Genomic DNA, 13,074 nt, shown 5'->3' on the forward strand with positions numbered 1-13,074 from the left:
ACAAGTCCTTGAAACAGGCAGAGTGACATCCTCTAGGAACTCAGCTGCCTCCATGTTACTACTTTGCTAAGAGCAAAAGGCAATCTTAGCCCAACCCCAGGATCCTATAAATCTACTTCAATGTATAAAAATTCCTTTGGAAACTTCCTTTATCTCTAACCCCTCCCCGCCCCCTGCAAAGATACATGTTGGCAATCATCCCCCAAGCATATGACCCACCGATGTACATCTGAAGGGTCTCATGACTAAGGTTTTATATTAGACAGTAATAAATGACCTTTTCCCAACAATAGCCAGCCCCCTCAAGGTCCAGGAAACCTTGCTTCCAAAATTCCTTAGAGACTTATGCTACCCCTAACCCCCTCCCAACTTGAAAGCATATAATGGACCACTCCTCATGACCCCAGCGCAGCTCTTTCTGCCTGTGGGTCCCGTCCCCATGCTCTAATAACCCCACCTTTTTGCACCAACGATGTCTCAAGAATTCTTTCTTGGCCATCGGCTTTGAGCCCTAACATCTTTTCTACATCAGGCTCACTTCATATTCTAAACTGATTTCAGGACCAGGTCACCTCCAACAAGGGTGACATGAAGATAAATTTTGGCCTTCACGTAAGCCAGCTTCTCACTCTCCCCACCAAGTCTTTTTATTAAAAAATGCTGCATATGATTCAATTCTATTCCATATAAACTACTTGGGGGAAGAGATCTGTTAAATATTAGAAAATGTTGATTTACATTTTTTATGTTGATGATAAAAGTAAGAGTTCATTACAGAAAATACTTATAAATATGAAGTTGAAAATAAAAATCACCTTTAACCCTACTAACCATAAATATGCTATTTCATTTTAAGATGCTTTCATTGTATTTTTAATGCATGCACACATAGGTTTACGTGTAGGTACAGTATGTCTGTGATACATTTAGCATTATGGAGGGGGGTGGATTTGGCAGATATTTTAGAAAAAAAAGACTTAAATTTACAGATTAACAAATTAAAGAAAAAATTTCGCCAAATAGGGGGTTATTCTTTGAAGAACCAGTCTTTAGCTTTAATGAACAAACAAACACAAAGGAAATTGTTTATATGTTGCTGGCCTTTCCGGAATGCCTTGAAGGGGTTTGGGAACACTGCCTTTTACACAGGTGAACCTTCTCCCCTGCAGTCTTATTTCCACCGTTAATTTATTTGGAAAATCTTTTTACTTCTAGATAACACAGAGTTATATTTTCGTCTGGCCTGAATTAGTGGAGTCTGAATTAATGAGATTTGCCTGCATTTAATTCAGCTTCTTTAAGCATGCGTTCCTCCTGGTAAAATCACCTCGGGATGCAAGAACAAAACGGTAACAATTAAAATATGCAACAGCCAAGCACCGGCTCTGAGCAGACCTTAAGAAATCAATGAGACACCATTAAGGCTTTAAATCTTGCCTCACAACCAGGAGGTGAGTGGATTGTGTTTCAGCATGGATAAGCAATTCTTGGGCACAGGCTTGCCATAGAAAGTACCCCACAGGCTCTAGGTCTCTGGAGGTACAATTTGGCCTCTGTCAGCAAGAGCCTTGCAGCAGAAGATGCTAAGGCAGGCTGCAAGGCAGGCCTAGTGTAAATCTGAACGGCACTAGAATTGGGGACAGATTGAGCACCAGGCCAGCGGTCCGGGGAGCATCTGATCCAAAATATTGTTGGTGAGGGATCTGGATACTACGGACCGGAACCAAATCACAAGTGATTGTTGGGAGTAGTTGGGGAATGGAGCAAAAGGGGCAAACAAAGCCAGAGAGAGGAAGAGGAGGTGATGGGAAGGCAGAGGAATAGTGTTTTTGCAGTGCACGCAACGGGGAGTGACGGGAGATGGACCACTCCCTCATCTGTGCCCTAGTTTATCTTGCAAATACTCCTGTTGTTGTTCTCATGTGTCTGCACTATTTGTAACCACACTCCACTTCCTAAAACTGGGAGTAAACCCTTTGAGGCAAAAACGTAGTTGTTGTATCCCCAGAAAATAGAGCAGCATTGAATAGATAGCTAATGCTTAACACATGTTCATTACATGAACAACAGAACCCCTGTGTCTCAGAACCACTTTATGAGTCCATAAAAGGAGGGAGAGATGAAATAGGCCTAAGAAGTGGAGACATAGCCAGGTCTGAGTAACTGGCTGCATTCTGATATGATGTGAAGCAATTTGTGCACAAAGGTTTATGCTTAGCTCAGGTATCAGGGACCTGAGCTTTGGGAAACAGTCCTGGGTCCGAAGGGAGGGGAATTGTTTTCCTTAAATAGGTGATGTTAATTAAGTTCAATGAGGGTTACTTAAGGCTTTTTGCATTTTAAATATCTGCAGTACCTTACACCATTGAGACCTTGAGAGTTGTAAATCAACAATAAAAAGCACCATGTTTGCCTTGAACTCAACATAGAATGATGTCTGGGGATGCGTAGAATGATGTCTGGGGATGCGTCCTGGGCTCTGTGACCACTGGGAATTCTAGTCCTGAGAGCATCACTGACTTCTTGCAACATGCAAAAAACTTTCTTTCTCCTGGCTCACTGATTCCAGGCAAAAGGACATCTGTTAATTGGAAGCATATCCAGGCAATGCTTCACCTCCTTATTTACTCTTCACATGGAAGTACAGTGTGTTCCAACAGTTGTGTTTGGAAGACCAAATGACCTTTCTTCTCTGAAATCTGCCTACTTGTAAAATAGTTCACTGGGCTTCTCCCCAACAGACCGTAAGCTTGGGGTGGAAGATTTATTTTTCAAGGAGAGAAACCTCTGGTTTTCCAATGCTCTCTGTGTTTGGATGGGTATATTTGTAATTTTGGGGTGTGGTATTAGGGAGTCAACTGTGGTGCTCACCTGAATGTCTGCTTTATCCATGTGATGGTGATATTTAGATTTTTCAACTGCTTAACCTCTCTGAATCTCTACTGGTTTAGAATGCAAGTGACATTGGGCCCCCTAAAACATGTGTCAAGAAAGGCACTTGTCCTCATGGAGCCTAGGATTCCTCATTCATGCTGATGGGGTTTGGGAACGTTGGTGAGGTCCAGTGGGGTGGAGTCTGGAGCCAATGACCAAGAAGGAATTCTTGAGGTGTCTCTGGTGCAAAATGGTGGCTTATTAAAGCACAGGGACGGGACCCATGGGCAGAAAGAGCTCCTGCCCTGGGGTTGTGAGGGGTGGCTGATTATATACTATATGGTTGGGGGAGGTAAGGAAAAAAGGGAGGTTTCAAAAGGATTTTCATATGTTAAAGAAGACTCACAGGATAAGAGGCCTGGCTATTGTCAAGTTAAGGTTGTTTTTCCCTCTAGCAAGGCTTAACATGAAGATAGTTGGGAACTTCCTGGAGGAACTTCACCTATCCCACCCAGGAGTAGGGGGATGGGGGAGGTTGCTGGGTGTAGACTTATGCTTTGTCTTCAGCTAGCCTTCTGCTCCCTCATCAATGCAATAGATATGCCAGTGCAGGTGGCCTCTGAATTGTAGTAAGGAATAAAGAAGATGATGGGTAGAGAAGCAGATCGTTTTCTCAGAGTTGCTCAAGACCACTCTGAGGCTCCTTGACTCACCAGAAAAACCTCACAGGACTCAGAAGTTGTTACACTCACTCACTCAGTTGTTACACTCACTGTTATAGTTTATTATATCTAAAGGACACTGATTAAAATCAGCAAAGGGAAAAAGTGAGTAGGGCGACGTCCAAGAGAAACCAAACGCAAGCTTCCAATTGTCTGCTCCCTGAGGAGTTCCATGCATACCCTTAATTCTCTCAGCAATGGTGTGTGGCAACACAGGTGAAGGATTGCCACCCAGCGACACTCACCCGAGCTTGGTGTCCAGGGTTTTTTTTGAGGGTCAGTTATGTGGGCATGCAGTGTCTGTGTAATTGGCCTCAGCTACTCTGACTTTATGTCCTTAGAGCAAAAACAGACATTCACTGTAAATTACATTTGTTAGCATGATCTGGTCAAATGGCTCAAGGCTCTAGGTATACATGAACACTCTTATCAGGTAGAATTCCAAAAGCTCAGAGCTCATCTCCTAGGAGTTGGCCAAGAGCCAGTCTTAAAGGCAGGCCTTTCTTAGAATGTGCACAGTTTGAGCAACCCAAGTCTGCTAACTCAATCCTTTCTTGCATAATGGTCAATCACATAGTATTGCAGTCAACTGTATGGTTAGTTTTCTTAATATGATGGTAAAGTACCAATAAGAATGAGTACCTAGAAGACTGCTACACTAAAGAATATTGTGAAAGCTTTTTGACTGGGGAGGATCCACCATTTCCTTTTGAGGCATCAAGGTATTTAAGTACAGTACAAAACACATAGCTGGTGCTCAAGATTGAAGAAATGAATGATTTTAATAATATGAACATGGGTGTTAGAGCTGATGTGAATCCTACTCTTCCAAAGCCCCAAAGTTAAAGACATTTTCTGAGACTCAGTTTCTTCTATAAAATGCAGATGACTATGCCTGTCTTTTTTTTCAGAGTCTTTTGGGGAATTAGAAACATGAACCTTTAGCTCAGTGCCAGGCATACAAGTAATAAAATGGTCCTGCCTCATGAAGCACAGTTGGAAGTCAGTCCATCCTAGGGAGGCCCAATGTTTACCTGTGACTTTATCCCTCATGTGCTGAACTGGCATTAAAACAAACTAGGGATCAAGTGAGATTTATTCCAAGGATGCAAAGATGATTCAGCACCCACAAACCAGCCAATGTGATATACTGCATTAACAAAATGAGGGATAAAAATGGTATGATCATCTCAACAGATGTAGAAAAAACATTTAACAAAATTCAACACCCATTTATGATAAAAGCTCTCAACAAGGTAGTTATAGAGGAAACATATCTCAACATAATAAAGACCATATGTGACAAGCCCACAGCTAACATCACGCTCGATGGTGGAAAGTGAAAGCCTTTCCTCTAAGATCAGGAACAAGACAAGGGTGCCCACTCTTACCACTTTTATTTAACATAGTATTGGAAGTCATAGCCAGAACATTTAGGCAAGAAAAAGAAATAAAAGTCATCCAAATTGGAAAAGAAATAGAACTATGACTATTTGCAGATAACACAATATTATATATAGAAAACCCTGAAGACTTCATCAAATAACTGTTAGAATTAATAAGCAAATTTAGTAAAGTTATAGGATACAAATCAGTACACAAAAACCTGTTGTATTTCTATAGACTAACAATGCACAATCAGAAAGGAAGACAACAGTTCCATTTACAATGGCAGGAAAAATAATAAAATACCTAGGAATAAATTTAACCAAGGAGGTAAAAGGCCTGTATATGGAAAACTACAATACATTAATGAAAGAAATTAAGACACAAATAAATGGAAAGAGATTCTGTGCTCATGGATTAGAAGAACCAATATTGTTAAATTACCCACAGTATCCAAAGCAATCCATAGATTCAGTGTCATCTATACCAAAATTCCAATGGTATTTTTCAAAGAAATAGAACAAATAATCCTAACATTTGTACAGAACCACAAAAACCCTGAGTAGTCAAAGCAGTCTTCAGAAAGAACAAAGCTGGAGGTATCACACTCTCTGATTTCAAACTGTATTACAGTTATAATAATTGAAATGGTATGACATTGGCATGAAAACAAACACATTGATCAATGGAACAGAATAGAGAGCCCAGAAATAAACCCAGATTAATTTATATTGATTTGCAAGAAAAGAGCCAAGAATATGAAATGGGGAAAGAACAGTCTCTTCAAAAGTGGTGTTGCGAAAACTGGATAGCCACATGTGAAAGAGTAAAACTCAACCACTATCTTATGCCATCCACAAAAATTAACTCGAAATGGATTAAAGACTTATAAGACCTTAAATCCCCCATAAAACTTCTAGAAGAAAACATAGGCGGTAAGCTCCTTGACATAGGTCTTGGCAAGGATTTTTCTAATGTGACATCAAAAGCTAAAGCAACAAAAACAAAAATAAATAAGTGGGAATGCATCATCCTAAAAAACTTCCACACAGCAAAGGAAATGGTCAATTAAGAAAAATGAAAAGGCAACCTCCTCAATAGGATACAATATTTGCAAATCGTATATCTGATAAAGCACTTACATTCAAAATATATAAAGAACTCAATACCAAAAAGCAAATAATCTCATTACAAAATGGACAGAAGATCTGAATAGATATTTTTCCAAAGAAGACATACAGATGGCCATTGGGTACACGAAAAAGTGCTCAACACCACTCATCGTCAGGGAGATGCAAATCAAAACCACAGTGAGATACCACCTCACACCTGTTAAAATAGTAACAAAAAGACAGGAAATAACAAGTGATGGCAAGGGTGTGGAAAAAGGGATCTCTTGTACACTGTTGGTGAGAATATAAATTGGTTTAGCCACTATGGAAAAACAGATTGAGGTTCCTCAAAAAGTTAAAGATGGAACTATCATATAATTCATCGATTCCACTTCTGGAATAATTATCTGAAGAAAAAACACCTACTCAAAAAAGACATACATACCCCATGCCCATTGCAGCATTATTCACAATAGCCAAGATATGCAAACAACCCAAGTGTCCATCTATGGATGAATGAATAAAGAAACTGTGATATATAGAGATATATATAGACACACACACCCACACACCCCTACACACCTACACACACACTGGAATACTTTTCAGTCATAGAAAAGAGGGAAAACTTGCCATTTGTGACAACATGGATGGACCTTAAGGGCATTATACTAAGTGAACTCAGGCAGAGAGAGAAAGACAGATACAGTGTAATCTCTCTAATATGTGGAATCTTAAACACACACACAAAAAACAGAAAACAAACAAACAAAACTCAGCAACCAAAAGCCAAACTCAGAGATACAGAGAACAGATCAGTGGTTGCCAGAGGTAGGGAGTTAGGAGTGGAAGAAATGGGTGAAGTTTTTTAAAAATTTTTTTGTTGTTGTTGTCTTCTTAGTTTCAATAAACTGTTTAATATTTAAAAGAAAAAAAAAAGAAACAAAGAAAGGCTTAAATGAGGGTATCATCATGCCAGACCTTTGCTCTGTCAACCATGAGAAGTGTGCCAGGATTCAAGTACGAGCATCTTCTAATTCAGCAGGATTCCTGCGTTCTACACTCAGCATGTGTCCATTCACTTTGCTTCTTATCAGATGTCCGAAAAGTACACATCAAGGCTTCAAAAATATTTTTAATCAGCTTATTAGAGAGTTCTATGTACAATAAAGCCCTTATATGGCAGCAAATCCTAGCTGCTGTGAAGGGTTTCTTGCAACATGACAGATTGAGGTCAGTGTCATTAACTAACATCCAGATTGATGCTGCCAGCTTGATGAGCACAGAGGATGGCAAATTCCTTTCACAGGGGGAGAGAGGGAAAGAGGATTTGTCATACTATATCATTCTGCGCATCCATTGGTGTGGCCCAGGCAGAATCCTGAACCAGATGCTTCTGGAGAAAGAATGTTAAATATCTACATAGGCTTTGAGCAGAGCACTGGAGTGGAAGTGGTTGTTTTCATTCTTTCCTTGTATGATGGGCGGAATGTGCCCCCTACCCCTACCCCCAATTCAGATCTTGAAACCCTGCATAGCTCAATGTGGTGATGGTATTTAGAGGTGAGGCCTTTGAAAGGAAATTACGTTTAGATGAGGTCATGAGGTGGAGCCCCCAAAATGGGATTGCTGTCCTTATAAAAATAGGAAGACTCTGGAGTTCTCACTTTCCTCCACACAGAGACTCAAGAAGCCATCTTTAAACAAAGAAGGCCTCACCAGGAACTGAATCACTGGCATCTTGACCTTGGACTTCTTGACCTCCAGAACTGTGGGAAATAAATGCTCGTTAAGCCATTGATTTTAAGATATTTTGTTTTAGAAGCCGAAACTGACTAAGACACCTTGTCTGTCAATGACATATGGTCATTATGTGACCTTGGCTATGTCCCTTTTACTGCTCAGGGTCTTTGTGCAGCTCTGAAATAAAGTAAATAGCACATGAGTAGTCCATCCTTTCATTCAACACACAAGGGGTGCCAGACGCTGTGCTAGTACTAGGGAGGCAACAGAAATCCAAGTAAAAATGCCCCTGACACTAATCTACTGTGACTTCATAGCTTTTCTGCCTACTTACATATGATGGATATTAGTTTATTCTATAACATTAACAGATGCTAAAAATGTTCTATTTTCTTTCTTTTTATATGCTTCTGAGTTGTTACCATCCTCATTACCAGGATGACCATCACACTCATTAATGAAGTTCTCTCCAATCCTCTTTTGAATACTACGTTCATTTCTGCACACTTATTGTCCCAGGAAAATGAGGCAGAGATCTGGTCTCTGGTCTCTACTGACCACTACCTGGCAGCTCTCATCTGGAGAGGCCATGGAAGACTTCTGCTTACTTCTTATCCATAGGGTCATACTGAGGTCACTCAGAAGAACTCAGGGTCTTTACAAGGTGTCTTAGATACTTCCCTCAAGCCCACACAGTGTGTCCATTCTCCAGGGCATCTAGGCCAGCCATTGGGTCAAAGGTCCAGCTCCCATGGGGAAGCAAGGTGCAGCCTTATCTCAGGAAATCCAAGCCACCATAGCATCTCCCAGTGAACAGTTCTGTCTTCTCATTCTCTCCTACCTCCAGTCTCTGCAGCCTGATTCTTTGATGGAAACTGTGCTAATTTGCTAGGGCTGCCACAGATTAGGCAGCTTAAGCAACAGAAATTCTCACAGTTTTGGAGGCTAGAAATCCTAGATCCAGTTGTTGGTGAATTTGGTTTCTTCTGAGGCCTCTTTCCTTGGTCAGCAGATGGCCAATTTCTTGCTTTGTCCTCAAAAGCTCTTTTCTCTGTGACCAGGCATCATTGATGTCTCTTTGTGTGCCAAATTTCTTCTTATAAAGAGCCCAGTCAGACTGGATTAGGGCCCACCTTACTAGCCCCATTTTACCTTACTTCTTTAAAGGTTCTGTTTCCAAATGCAGTCACATTCTGAGGTACCAGGGGTTAGAATTTTAACATATGGATTTGAGGGGACACAGTTCAGCATATAACAGTCATTAACAGTATCCACTCCTGCACAAGATGCCATTCTTCTAGACTAAGGTGAGAATGGTACCCGTGGAGATGTGCAATGCAGCCATTCTGCTAACCTCCCTGGATGGAGTCATTTATAGGATGGCCTCTGAAACTAAAGAAGATGCCGGCCTTTTGCAAAGATTGAGAAGAGCCCTTAGAGGACATATGCTGCCTCTTGTGGGTGGTATGTGTGAATACACAAAAAAGACAGTCATGGTGGGTGGTGAAGACTTGTTCATTTACTATGAGCCTGTATTCCAGAAAATAAGACACAGTTAATCTCTCAGAGGATATTCTGCTTCATTAATGATAATTAATAATAATAGCTAATATTTATCTTGTGTTTATTATGTACCTGGTCCTTTACATGCGTAATCTCCTTTAATCCTTCAATCTTAGGAAGTCATTGTAAGGATCAAAACCAGAAATGTAATAGATAATGCACTTTCAGAGGAATAGTGAAGAGGAATATTTATTTTCTTCCTACTATGTGCAAGGTGCTATTCTAGGTTTTTTCTCTCCATAGTTTCTTTCAATCTTCATAACAGCCCCCATGATGTGTGTGTGAGTATCTTCACGTAAGGATGATGAAACCATGCTCAGAGGGATGAGCTAACTTGCCAAAGTTCACACAGCTAAGTCCTGATATAGACAGGTTTCACCCTCAAGGGAAGTTGACTCCAGAGTCTGGGCCCTGAACCACTATTTTAAAGAGGCTAGTGACTTAGATGGATTTCTTGCATCATCACCAGGATGAACAGAACTTGATATGAGACAAGTTCTATGGAGTGGATCAGTTCCCGGGCAAGTATTGGTTCAGACACAGTTGCTGCAGGTCAATGGGGAGATATCCACTTAGTGGATTTTACCTAGTGTTGGCAGGGTGGTAGAGAGGTAGTCCAATCCAACAGCACCAGGGGCAACCATAATGATTTATGAGGAGGGGCCAGCAGTGTAGGAGGGTGACGGAGAGTCCTAAAACAGGCAAAATCAGAAGGAGAGGATGTAAATGAGCTCAGATTTAAGAGCGAGACTTCATACATTAGGGAAGGGATGCTGATATGGACCCCACCCCCCAAAAAATGCAAAATCCCTTCTCTTAGAAAATTAGGCAGAAGACCACACCAGGAGCTCCAGAGACTAGACTAGGGACCCAAGCACTGGGATTCGAGCATAAAGTGGAATAGCAGAAGAGCTGACTGTATGCTAGTGCATTTGATTGCCTGCTGCCATGCTTAAGATTCTTAAGATTCAAACAGTTGCCATTTGCTGTCAGGATACAGTCCAGAATTCTCATATGAGTTGCAAGACTCTTCCTTCTATGGCTGCATAATACTCATATATTCGGCTTCTACTCCTCCTCGTCCCCATCCCCAGTTCTCTTCTCTTCTCTCTCTCTTCCCATCTTCTCCCCTCCCCCGTCTTCTCTCTCTCTCTCCACCCCATCCTCTTTCCTCTTTTTCATTGAACTGGACCATTGCATGAACTGCTACTCCATATGGACTAATTTTCCCTTCCTGTCTTTGTTGAACTCTGACTTCTCGTTCACAACTCTTATTTAAACATCACAGGTTCTGGTGTTTTTTGTGACCTTCCCCCTTCTCTGTCCATTCTAGGTTAGGGGTCCATGCGGTATATTTCCACAGCATCTCATACTTACTCTCCTTAACATGTATCACACTTAAAAATTAAAGCCTATCTTCCTTTCTAACTCCCAAGCTTCAAAAAAAAAAAAAAATCTGTTGAAGGAATGAATGTAGAGTTGAACTCTAACACCTCCAATCTCTCCTGAGTAAGGACAGTATTTTCTCCAGATCTTACTTTGAGATTGAATTTGTGGGTGGTAATCAAGAGGCTGCAGCTGTTGGGAGAGGTGGCCTACATGAGCTAGGAACTGGGCGTGTCCTGCTGGTCTCAATTGCCACCTCAACATTCATTGAAGCAGACTCACCAAGTCCTTGGCTTGGCAAATCTTTCTTAGCACATCAAATTTCTGCACCATTTAAAAGAAAGAAAAGAAAATTCACTCTATATTTTTTCTACTCGTTTAAACTTAGTATTTTCCCCTATCCCTGCCTTCTGCTCAACCTAACCTCTCAGAAGACTCTCCTCCCGAGTGCTTTCAATTTGCAGGTGTCCCTTGTGCTGGAGGAGGAGGGGTTTAAAGCGAAAAGTTTGGTCCTGTTCACGACTGCAGTGGCAGCCCTTAATGCACCAGCACAGAGCTCACTCTGCTGTTCCTGGCTGGGTTGCTAAGCAACATCCCTGCTTGCCTGGAAGTGGGGTGAGGCCGTACCAGGCTTTGTCAGGGATGACGCTGGGAACAGTCCCTTGGAGCTTCTTGTTGTCATTACTTCTCTTACCAGTTCCGTCTTCCATTCTCCTTTTCCCAGGTGCTATTTTTACAATTTCAAAATGATATCTTCTCTGATGGCACCCTGCCCCTATTTCAGGTTTTGAATCCGTCTGTTTCTATGTGTTGCCTGTCAACTTTTGGAAGATAGGGATTCACCTAAGTCCTCCACCCAATTCCTGTGCGATAAGACAATTCCAGAGGAGCCACATAAGCAACAGGGGAAGCCAAAGGGCATCACAGGGCTCAAATTTCAAGCCCCAATCTTGAGCCAGGCCTGGACCAAAGGAATGACGAAAGCTAACTTTTACTGAGCGTTTCCTATGACCAGGGAGTTCTGGGCAGACCATTATCTGTACTGACTCAGGTAAAAGGTAGAAATTGGGCAAAAGAAACATTCTTATGCAACCTGATGAAGTGGGAATTAGTATTGTCCCCACAGGACAGATGAAAAAAGTGAGGTACACAGGGGTTGCGTAACTTTCCAAGGTCACAGAGTTTGTAAAGGGAGCCAAGAACTGAACCATGCTGCTAACCACTCCATCTTACTGCTGCATTTTGTGCTAAACGAGTAAATTAGATACGTGTTAAATACTGGGACATCAGAGACGCTCAGTCAACCTTCGGTGCCTTCTTTTCCTTCTCTGTAAATATGTGCTGAATCCCATTTCCTGAGTCCTGGCTGACCTTACAAGGTTAGAAGATGAAATAGCCATTGATGTTCCCCTTTTCCATAAACTTTGCTTGAGAAAAGACTTGCAAAAGTGATTTTGTTTTAACATTTAGAAGCCCTCATCCCATCATAGTTGATGGAGTTTGTTCATCCTGCCTTTCTGTCCATGAAGTCTTTGTGCCACTGTAAGAGAACTGATTGATGGCCGAGGATGACAATACTGGGATGGGAAGATGCAGAGAGATTGAGCAACTAGTGTGACAGCAGGAAGCGGAACAAGAACCCTGGGCGCAGCACACTGTTTCTAGAAGTCACTCTCATCCTCCCTTTCCTCCTAGTGTTCCCCCCAACTTTGTGAGCCTACTGTGGATGGGCCTGGGGTGGGGTCTCAGGAGCCTGGCATCAGACTGGTTCCAGTTCCACCCACTATGTTGAAATGTGGGATTGGCCCAGCTAGACATCAAAGGCTTTCCCTTCTTATGATCACCGTGGGGAAGAGACTACAGTTTTCACCTCCTGCTCACCACCTGTTGACTTCAGTCCCTTGGCACAGTGCTTTCCCAGAGGAGAGCAAGTCAAAGGTGCTTTACTCAAGGAGGTGGTGGCTATACCTGAGGCCAGTAGGCATCTCTGAGGTGCTTGAGAAGGAGTAAGAAATGCATCTAGGCTCTGAGCCAGAACTTGCCCTTCCAGAGAGAAGATCTGTCCTAGGCAGCCCATTCCTCCTGGGTGCCTCCTAAAGCTCTGCGATCTCAGGAGTCAGTACATCTAACACTAGCTGGTTACACTTGACTCCGACTCACAGAGAAACTGAATAGTTCTATAGTAAAGGAGTGGCACCAGGTACCTTTTAAGGGCCGGTTATTCTTCTAGATAACTTCGACCATTTATTTGCACTTAACGGGGCACCATGGGTGGCATAATAGGAGGC

This window comes from Ailuropoda melanoleuca, chromosome 7 (assembly GCF_002007445.2).
Source record: "Ailuropoda melanoleuca isolate Jingjing chromosome 7, ASM200744v2, whole genome shotgun sequence".
Taxonomy (NCBI): Eukaryota; Metazoa; Chordata; class Mammalia; order Carnivora; family Ursidae; genus Ailuropoda; species Ailuropoda melanoleuca.